General features: G+C 33.4%; 1 protein-coding gene across 49 annotated transcripts in view; it reads right to left on the reverse strand.

Moving 5' to 3' along the window:
• lrrn1 (leucine rich repeat neuronal 1) overlaps nucleotides 1–12,048 on the reverse strand; it is a 126,438-nt gene that overhangs the window by 79,365 nt on the left and 35,025 nt on the right. Inside the window, exon 4 of one of the 49 annotated variants that reach the window (XR_015492835.1) lies at nucleotides 251–2,153. The exons of 46 other annotated variants lie outside the window; for them this stretch is intronic. The gene's annotated coding sequence lies outside the window, so the exon portion shown is untranslated. Of the gene's footprint in view, nucleotides 1–250; nucleotides 2,154–12,048 lie in introns of those variants that run through there. 2 more of the 49 variants (XR_015492837.1, XR_015492836.1) reach the window with 2 other exon arrangements.

The following is a 12,048-nucleotide window of genomic DNA, read 5'->3' on the forward strand; positions in this document are numbered from 1 at the left end:
TATAATCAGAATCACTTGTGAGTGCAAACTATTATACAAGGATTGTTGACTTTGTATATTCATTGTCACACATGACAAAATGGACTATAATTAGTATTTACATCATTTAAAATGCAGTAAATGGTTTATTGTTTTCCATGGACCTGTTGTTGTAAAAGTTGCTGGGTTATTATTTATGATTTTTCTTTTGACAAATCTCAAAACTGCCTCAAAAACAAATTATTAATGAATACATCAGGTCTAATTTTACAAGTGGATATTTTAGTAAAATCACAACCTTTTTTAATCCATATATTTCTAAAAACATCAAAAACTTAACATTTGACACTGAAAATCATGTCCTCTGGTGTGACATTATATGCTATTTTTTAACTCAATGAAAAACTTCCCCATTAAAGATCATGTGGCATGTGATGACACCCATAACGTGCAACTGCAATGTCTCCGCATTTTTAAAATATTTATCTTTTTTGGAACAACTATAAAATTAAGCTTTGTTGTGCTTTAGTATGACACCCCTATTCATTAAAAAATTAAAAATGTTCAAAAAGCCTATATTGTTTATATAAAATAAATAGCACTATATGAAGATAAGTGTCCAACAATGCTCACTCTATTTGTAAATTATGTATTTTATATTAATTTTGCCATGTCAAATCATAGAATGTAAAAGTACAGTTTAGTTAAAATGTTTAAAAAGTAAACAGTTGATAAAAGTAACCCCTTATACTGTCTCAAGCATCAGACTTCAAACTATGTACAGTGCTCAGCATATATAAATACACCCCTCACAAATCTGTCTTTTAAATTCATATTTTTAATAGGAAGCTTTACAATATTATTTTTGTGCATATACATTAGATTAGTCAGTACTGAAGCCAAATCTAGAGCTGATCTAACAAAATAACTTACAGTAACAGTCCAAAAACTACACCCAATTGTATATATTATAGAAAAATATTGAATACAACTAAAACAACAAAAAAAGAGGAAAATCAAAAGCAAAACTTTTTTTGTTGCTTTTTTTATTTAATTGTTTTATCTTTCAATTTCTAAATGTTTGCTGATTAAAATATAATTTTAATAAATATATCTGCTTAATAAATTAGTTTTGTTTATATTCACCAAAAAACATTGCCTATATTCACTGAGAAATGGATAAAAATATTCATTTTCAAAATGGGGTGTACTCAGTTATGCTGAGCACTGTAAATATATTTATTTATTTATTTATTCAAAAAGGGAGCTTCACCAAAGAAAAAGCATTTTTACTGCCTATTTGTCAACTATCCACTATAATAACTTTTACATAACTACACCGTTAAGGATTTTAGGTAATTACACTGTATTTAACTGTAATATGAACTGTATGTTACTGTATTTTAAAGTGGCATTGTGAAAATTACTGTAATTTTACAGTAAAGATATACATACAATTCTATAAAAGCATTAGAAGATTACTGGTACTATATATGTGAACACAGTCTTTTTGCTCTAATTGATTGACAGTAAGTTGCTGGCAAACTGCTGCCAGTAGTTACTGTAGATAATGCCGGAAGTGGTGTTAGTAAGACCAGAAGGGAGCTGTCTGTGTGGGTTGTAACGCCCCAGTTTATTGAAGGGGACTCTATACTCAGTCATTTCAGTTTAACTATAATAAAGTGAAAGTTTATCAATTGCTTGTGTTTTAGGGCCTGTGCAAACATTAAGCTAATTTAACGGGCGCAAGAAATTCTTAAGTTTGAAGCAAGAATAACTGTATTTAATTATTTACACAACAAAAACTATACAGCTTTATTGTACATCTGATTCTTTTATTTCTGTACCTGTATATTGTTAGACTCATTCATTTGTATATTTAAGTTATTAAGTTAAGTTATATTTAACGATTAAGTTAATTAATTAAATTATAGGGCGGCAGGGTGGCTCAGTGGTTAGCACTGTCGCTTCACAGCAAGAAGGTCAGAGTATCATCTGGGCCAGTTGGCATTTCTGTGTGGAGTTTGCTTGTTCTCCCTGTTTTCGCATGGGTTTCCTCCAGGTGCTCTCATTTTTCCCACAGTCCAAAGACATGTGCATTTGCAGCTGGAAGGGCATCAGCCGTATTAAACATATGCTGGAACAGTTGGTGGTTCATTCCCCTGTGGCGACTCCTGATAAATAGCAGAAATAAAATGAATGAATTAATAAATAATTAAGTTTTCTTGGTTATAAAATATCAGCGATAATATAAAAATCTGACAAAATCAAAATATCGTAATGTGTGTTTTTTCCAATATGGTGCACTCCTAGATCAGATGCATCTCAGCAAGAGCACTGCAATAGTTCTTATGTTACAGTGACTGACAAATAAATTAAATTAAAAGGGAATATCATATATAATAAAAATACAAATCTACTCCCCATTTACTCATCCTCAAGTGGTTCTGTTGAACACAAAAGAAAATATATTGAAGCATGATGTAATCAGCAGCCACTGACTTCCATAACAGGACGAGGACAAAAACATATACTATAAAAGTTAATGGCTACCCGTTATCAACATTTTTCTAAATATGCCTTTGAACACTTTACACTGAGGTGAAAAGGGTCCCTTTTAATTTTTTCACTTTCTGTCAGGGTCACTTTCTATTCACGCTGTAATATGTAGATGAATTTGGATAATACTGCAGTCAAAACGAATTCCTGCAGAGAATACAGCTCTCATCCAGCTGAGTAGCCTTACTGAACATTGATATAAATGCATGTCAGTCGCCCCATCATGTCCCACTCTCATCTTCAAATACTGGCACGCCACTGAGCCTTCATCCTGGTACTCCAGACAGTCCAAACTCGCTATGATGAATAATTAAACACCGAGAGAAACAATTACATAAAGTGGGTAATCAATTATTTAGCCCAAATTCTATGTATTATTGAGAAAGGAAGGCCAAAACGCTCTTGTAACTTTGTTGTTGTTACTAGAACCCAACAGGAAATTTCATGGGCAGTGGTTTGAGGACATGGGTAACTTGATTGTTTGTGGTGACCGCCGAGGGATTTCATGTATTTGCTCAAAGGGAAGCAGCCAAAAACATACTGGATGTGTAATGAACTGAACGATGCCAGATTTCTTGAGATCCAAATATAGGAGCTCTCACTGTGATGAATAGTCACACACAGACTCTTTCAGCATGTTCTGTTGTGAATTTGTAATGGTAATTAAAATAAAATAGGGAATTTATACTGTATAACCTTGTGATAACCTTGTGCAGAGAGCTGTTGGACAACAGTGCTGATTCTCCAATTGTAATTAACACAGATTCTTATATTTCTATATGCATGCTTTCTGTGAACAATTATTCATTTATTTTCATTCTGCTTCGTTCCTTATTTATCAGGGGTTGCCACACTGGAATAAACCGCCTATTATTCCAGCAAATGTTTTACGCAGTGGATGCCCTTCCAGCCGTAACCCATTACTATGAAACTCTGGACTGTGGGGGACCCAGAGGAAACCCACGTGAACACGGGGAGAACATGCAACTCCACACAGAAATGAAATCTGGCCGAGCCAGGACTCAAACCAACAACCTTCTTGCTGTGAGGCGACAGTGCTAACCATTGAGCCACTGTGCCACCTTTTAGTGAGCATTCCAGGCATTAATAATTTTGTAGATTTATCACAGCTATAGCCACATAAGTTTAAGCAGCAGCACAGATCAAACACACGGAATCATTTCATTTCTTTCTCTTTGTTTCCAGCAAGTTGTAGCATGAAATAAGCAAAATTAAATATCAGAAGTTAAGCAAAAAGATACAGAATGACCTAAAGAGGTTGCTGAATTTTCTTGTTTAAAACCGAAAATTCATCACTACAAATATGTATGTATCACTACAGCATAAAAAGGCTACAGGCAACACAATCATTGGTTTTGGTTGGTTAAAACGAGTATATGAGGGGCTCCTAAAAGGTCATTTCAATACCTTTTTAGGACTTTTTAAAATACCTTATCAGAATATTTTAAGACCTCATGGCAACTTCAAGTTCTAATCTAGGGCTAGAAATATCAGAACTTCAGAAAATCAATCGAATTTTTTCAGGTCAATTTTTTTAATTACTCTCCCTACAGCGCATGAAGTCACATGGTCCCGCTTTATTTATGCTTCTGCGTCGAGGTCGGGCAAAGTTTTCGCCTGGTCACAGACCATTCGCACCCTAAAAAATGTAACTACACATTGTAACGATGCATAGTGTAAGCTCTGTTATTGGTCGGTTTGGTATCGTTGATGAGTAAGGGCAAGGCAGAGAGAGAGGAGCGAACCCGTTTACCTGTTATTGATTCCCGTGAAGGAGCTCCAATTTGAAACTTTTGTTTTGTGTTTACCTTATGATTAAAACAAAATCCCATGAAGAAACTCGACACAAAGTAACATAAAAACCTACTGCCAGTTTATGTTTGAGAATTGTTATTGCAGAGCAACACAAACAGCATGCAGAAGAATAAATGCACAGAAACGTACAAGGCAAGCATTTAAAATATTAGTTACAGGATCCACAAGAGTTATTTTATTTAGAAGCGATACTGCTTGTGTTCTACTTTTAATATAAAACACATTGAAAATGTATTTTGTTTCCAAAAGTGATAAATAAGTTATTTATTTTCACTTTTTTATAAAAAATAAAAAAAGTGACTGTTGGTTTTAGGCAATGTGTGTTTCAATTTCAGTTGTTCAACATTGAAGATCAATAAATAATTATAGATAGTGTGTATTTCCTTCAATTATTTTAAAAAGTAATGCACCCTTCATTCAGAAATCTCCTACTTGTAATATCTGAGCATTTGTACTGTACAAAATCTGTCAGTGAACTATGATTGTGAACTATGGCAAAAAAAAAAAAAATACATAAAATAATCCTTCATTAATTGTAATGAAGGATTACAAGTTAAAATGTTCAATTAATCAAGATGTTCATTTTAGGCCAAATCGCACAGCCCTATTCAAATCTATATCAATCCTTTAACTTAATATACAGTTGTTAATAAACAGTTATTAATAAACAGTTGTAGTAAATAAAGCAATGAAGCACAACAATACAACAGAACTCAGATAAGCTCAGAAGAAACAAAGCTTAAAATAATACATTACGTGGTTGTTTTCTGCGTCAGGCTTCAGCCACTGTTTAAACTTGTCTTTCTCCAACCAGGAGTATGCAAACTTACATTTTCTAATTTTGCAAACTGTTTCGCTCTATGGTTTCGCTAAAAAAAAAAAAAAAAAATAAAAAATAAAAATGTTGAATCCCACTACAAGGAACCACCTTTTTAATTATTAATGGGCATCTTCGAAAACAAAAAAAAACTGCAAATATGCATAAAATATTGACCAAGAATTTTACTTTTTTATAAATAAATTATAAATTAATAAAATAACTGATTAATCTCATGAATTTTCATGAAAGTTAAAGAAGGAAAAAGACATAAATACCAAAAGTTAACATTGTAACAAGTTTATTACATTTAGGGGGGAAATGTGCTGAACTGGATCCTTTTTTTTTTATATAAGATTTGGGTTTGGCATATAAGCACATTTATTTATTTTTTGATGGTCCCATGCCAATAGATTTTGTATATTTGTGTGTGTTTGTGTGAGAAGCTAAATTAACATGCTAATGCATTTGGAAACATACACTACATTTATTTGTTATTACATTGTTCTAATTAGGGCTGAGCGATAAATATCGAAATCGAATCGCAATTGCGATTTGAAATGTTGCCATAAGCTAAAAATTGCAAGAGGCTATATTATATAATACATATTATATAATATTCCCCACCCAGAGCAAATGCGGGACTGTTGTCTGTGTGTGAAAGTCCTACTAGCTAATTGAGTGAGCACACTTTAGTTCTGCCCAATTAGAATTGCGCAACCGAACTATGTGGAAGCCCACAATGAAACAAACAAACAGGAAAGCACGGACAATTGGAATGATGGCGTCTGCCGCTTCAGAAGCATTAACAGACTAATTCATATCAAAGAAAAACAGCATGTCTGTAATATGGGCATATTTTGGTTTCAAAGTCACAGACACCGAACAAAAAAAGTCCATTTGTAGAAGCTTTGGGCTCCTTCTTGACTTGAAGTTTACTTGCTACGTCACTTCACTACGTCACACAAGCACTCTGATTTATTGCTGAATAAACAGTCAGAGCACTCTCTTCAGCTCATGGCCCAATGCCAATTCAACACACAGGCCACATAGGAATCAGGCCAACAAGATCCAACATTAACCCGATGAGAGGCAACATGTGGAACACACCTAACCAAGTAGCTGCACCGACGCTGACCAACAGATCGATGAAGCTCAACATCCGACCGTCAGCTTGGTGTGTCCCAGCCTTAACAGTGAAATTAATGTATGAAATAAGATTATTTAAAAAAAAAATTCAAAGACTAAGCATAAAACATGGCAAAAAAACCTGTGAAAACTCATGAACTTTAAACACAACAGACTCTCGCTGAGATTTAAAAATACTGCCGGGCAAGTCTACAGTGATATGAAAGTGATGTTTGCCAGAGGACTTGAGAGAAAAAAAAAACACTTTCCGCTTCACCTTAACAAAAGAGACAGCAAATCAACAGGGATATCTATCTTAGATCTGAAACACACTGATCATACTGAGAAGTATCCCTTGTGCCAGCAAAAGCTTGACAGAACTGAAAATGGGTCTTTTTAAGCGAGCCGAGTTTGACCATGAATGTAAATTTGAGGGTGAAGAAAGACATTTTCAGTTGAGTGCAGACCCATCCTACATACAGATCCTCATCTGGCGACTGCTTTTAACTTGCAAGTGAAGACATAAGAATTCATTTTGTCTTGGGAATTTAGATCAGAAGTCTACCATATGAGCGGTTTTCCTCCCTGGTGTCAGGGTCTGATTATAAGTCATGATGGATTGAGAGAGCTTCGTACATGACACTGGGCTGGAGAGATGCTGTCCCCTTATATAACAGATGAGCATTATCATAGCAGCCATCTATCATGCAGACAGTGAACACTAACTTTACATCCAACAATGCCAAAGCCAGACAAGCTGAATTAACATGCTAATGCATTGAGACACACGTGTACATACACATGAACTTTTTAATTACATTTTTCTAATAAGGAGTAAATTATATTGTCCTAACCTTCACGCCTAAAATTGACACTATTACGCATTTTTATTAGGGCTGGTTACCACAATGAAAGTGATTACAGGTTCTACTATCTACTATCTGAATCGGTGACAGCAGTGAGTCTTTTAGCATGCCAGTAAATCCCACAGGGTCCACGTTAACAACAGAAAAAAAAATCAATGCCATGATTATATAACCTAAGTAACTTATATAACAAACATAAACAAGCTTTAATACCTGGTAGCCCCAAGCAATAGTAAATAAAACAAGTACATTCAATCATGCAGGTTTGGTTTGATTAAAAATATATTAAAATCATCTACTGTACTAACGCATCTACTACTAAAGTAAAAAAAAAAAAAAAGCATACATTAACTGACAGTCTTGTCGCCTTTTCAAGTTTTAGGAACAACAAATAATAACTTCACTTCTAGTTGATCATTTAGTATCAGAAGTGGCTTTATCATATGTTAGGGAAAATATTATATATATATATATATATATATATATATATATATATATATATATATATATATATATATATATATATATATATATATATATATACACATACATATATCTATCTATATATATATATATATATATATATATATATATATATATATATATATATATATACATACATATATACATATATATATATATATATATATATATATATATATATATATATATATATATATACATATATATATATATACATATATATATATATACATATATATATATATATATATATACATATATATATATATATATATATATATATATATATATATATATATACATATATATATATATATATACACACATATATATATATATATATATATATATATATATATATATATATATACACACACACATATATATATATATATATATATATATATATATATATATATATATATATATATACATATATACACACACACACACACATACATCTGTTTTACATGAAGAGCAAAAAATATAAAATTGTTTTAATTTTGTAGTGTGTAATTTGTTTTTGCAATATTTTTCATGAATTTAAATGTTTATCTTTCTATTTCTAAAGCTGTTTGGTGAATAAAATATTATTTTAATGAATATATCCATTTAATAAATCTGTTTTGTTCAAATGCACCAAAATATATTACATATATTTATTGAAAAATTAATACAATTTTTCATTTTTAAAATAGGGTGTACTCATTCATGGGGAGCACTGTATAAAAATGGACAAAAATAATGATTAATATAGGACTTTTGGAAAGAAAAAGGTACTTTGTTTGATGGTTTGAGGGTAACATTAAATTAAAGCAAGCTGATCTGTGAAAACAAGCATTCTTTCTTCTTGCATGTCAAGTGTCCATTTACAATTTTAAATGTGTAAAGGGTTTGACATTAACATCCGTTAACCCGCCTAATGAGAGAAATTTCAGGTATGGCAGGTTAGAGCGCCACTCCCATTAGCTACTTTGGTAGGTTGACAATAACTTTAAATTGTAGTTCATCAAGTAGCAGCATGACAAAAGAACTGTATTAATAGACTGGACAAAAAGGGCTGCTCATGCACTCAGTCCTGCTGCTTTCAAGAGCTTGAGATTTTTTATAAGCAGCAACGGTTGCCGCTTTCACTTTAACCATTCTTTGAACAGATTATTAATGAGCTAAAGTTAACTGTGTGCAAACGATCATCCTTTCATTATAACACATTTTCACCTGCATTCTTTTGCTTACATTTATTTTTTATGATTTAATTATCAATCCTTTACAATAACATTGCTTTAATAGGAGATTATCTCCCCATTTATATAGTTAACTAGTGATCTGAGATCTTTAGCCTGGACAGACCACTCTGTATACTGCATTTTACATGACAATAATTCATTTTTAAAATGTTTTTTTTTTAAGGTAAGGTTTGTTAATTAAAAATAGCATGTATACAGCTATATTTAGTTTATTTAAATTTTTTTAATAAGTTAAATAAAAGTTTTAATTTGTAGCTAAGAAATAATTATATATTTATTTTTGGTGTGGCCAGTGAAAACTTAGGTAAATCCTAATGTTAAGCCCTGGAAAAGTTGTGTAAAATAAGAATTAATTGCAAAAACCCATTTGCTCATGCTCATTAAGCAAGGTCATACAGAACACACAAAGAAGTGAAATGAATGAGGAGGCATGTGGACATAACACAAAATCTAAATCAAGTAATTTTAGCATGCCAAAGTCAAATTTATGCATTCATTCATTTTCTTTTCGGCTTAGTCCCTTTATTAATCCGGGGTTGCCACAGTGGAATGAACTACCAACTTATCCTGCAGGGTTTTACGCAGCGGATGCCCTTCCAGCCGCAACCCATCTCTGGGAAACATCCACACACACTCATTCACACACACTCATACACTATGGACAATTTAGCTTACCTAATTCACCTGTACCGCATGTCTTCTGTCGGGGAAACTGGAGCACCCGAAGAAAACCCACGCGAATGGAGGGAGAACATGCAAACTCCACACAGAAACGGCAACTGACCCAGCTGAGGCTCGAACCAGCGACCTTCTTGCTGTGAGGCGACAGCACTACCTACTGCGCTGCCCCAAATTTATGCATATATTTTTCAAACAAACTAAATTGTGGCTAGTAAAAATGGCGAGTGGCTAGTAATGTTGAAAAACTACTAGCCACAGTGGCTGGTGATCGAAAAAGTCAACGTCAAGCCCCGAATGTGTATATTATAGATGTAAATAAAATGTAAAAATGTCAAATGCTTTGTAAAGCCTAAATTAAATAATAATGACTAAAAACAGTACTGTTTTTTCCTTCAAGTCAGTTTAAAATGTCGTTGAGTAAAGCACAAATCCCTAATAACAACTTTAGTAGTTATAACTTTAGTAATTTACACCTCTGATTAAAACAAACTGTGCTGGCATTGCTTTGCTAATGCAGTTCATGTGAATAGACATAACCTGTGCCATTAAAACCTTATAGATTAATTCTACTGCACCCAATGTTTTCTCTCAGCAAGATTTTTTTAAATTTAAAGTGTAAACATTCAACATGTGGTCAGGGAGAGCAGTTTCCGCTTGCAAGCTGTTGAAATAAACAAGGCCGCTGAGGCGAGATCACAATAGGGACATCAGTCGAAAAAAACAAATCTAAAATCCCAGCACATTAAAATCCAAAACACACTCCTGAGGAAACTAAAGCACAATTAAATCTACTGTAGCTCACAAAGTTATGCAGCAAACTGTGCTTTACACTCTCAAGATGGTTTTATTTCTGATATGGGGGTTTTTGCCAGCTGATGGTTCTCAACAAGAAATATGGTCTGTCACAGTTAATTCTGCTGCCATATTCATCTTTTGTTGGGTGGAGGAGGGGCAGGGGGAGTTTCTGAAAATAATAAATGATAAAAGGCTATCAAAAACAACAGCTTCCAAACACCAGCGTTCAGATTGTATGCGGTGCACCAACTCCGCAGGGCATTGTATTGATCATATGACCTTTAGCTGAACAATGTCAAAACTGTGGAGGCAGCAGTCAGCAGAATCCATCAGTATTTCAGTGAAAGGACACAGAGGCTATGTCAGGACATCAACAAGCATTACACACTGAGTCACCTTATTTTACATGGATACTAAATGATCTTTTTTAATGGAAATGTGCTGCTCTAGTTTTTAATCATCCTAATAAATACTTATCAGGCTTTTGTGTTATTACTCATTCATGTGTGTCATTATGATTTAAGATAAAAGAGTTTAGATGAAAGTTTAGTTGGAAGTGATATAGGGGACATACTGTATATAGAATACAAAATTATTAGCCCTCCTGAAAATGTTTAAATCTTTTTCAAATATTTCCGAAGTGATGTTTAATGGAGAGAAATATTCCCAGTATTTTATATTATAATTGTTTTCTGAGAAAGTTGTATTTATTTTTGTTTGGCAGGAATTATTATGAAACAATTATTTAAAAAAAAATTTAAAACTGCTGACGTCAATATTATTATATCTGTTATGATCACCAGCAATCAAGCAGCTGCAGATCGCTGATAAACACGCAGATCGCAACAGACTACAAACCCACCATTACATGGACTACAAGTTCTAGTCATGCACTGCTCACACACACCTGTTCCACATTCAGTAGAGTACACACATGAACTGATTACATGGACTTTATAAACCGCACACACACACACACACACCTCTGGGCTGAGTCTTGTTATACTGAATTGTGAACATTACGACCTGTTTTCCTTTGCCTCGCCTTTCAGTGTTAGACCTTTGCTTTGTTGTTTTGTTTACTTACATTATCTGCTGCCTGCCTTTTCACCATTTGCCTGTGTATTTGATTAAGACTCTGGATTTTCTGAGTACATCTATTTGCCCCTGTGTTGAGCATTGCAATTTGTCCAACTTCACATTACAATATCAATACTGAAATGTAAAAAAAAATGTAACATTTGAGTGCTGTTGAGCACATTCTTGAACAGCGCTGATTTGCTATTGTGTTCACATGCTCAACAGAAAAGACTGATTGGCCATGAAGGACATCAGTTCACCGAACTCACTGCTGTTTAGTGAGTGTGATCACAGATACAGAGGCACTGGAGCGTTTAAAAGCCGCAAAGATAAGCTAGTTTGGCTATACGACATACGAGCTTACAATCAATAGGTTAACAATTTTAACATCTTTCCAGGGACAGCGGATGAAAAATAGCCTTCTGGCTAATTCTGGTGCACTTTCAGCAATGCTAATTAATGTACACTGTCCCTGCCAAATAAACAAATAAGAAAATCGCGGCTTTAAAGTGCTCCAATCAGCGGCGTTTAAGAATGTGCTTAAATGTTAGCAGGAAATTGACATTTTAAAATTTCA

Source organism: Danio rerio, chromosome 6 (assembly GCF_052040795.2).
Source record: "Danio rerio strain M-AB ecotype USA chromosome 6, GRCz13ab, whole genome shotgun sequence".
NCBI lineage: Eukaryota > Metazoa > Chordata > Actinopteri > Cypriniformes > Danionidae > Danio > Danio rerio.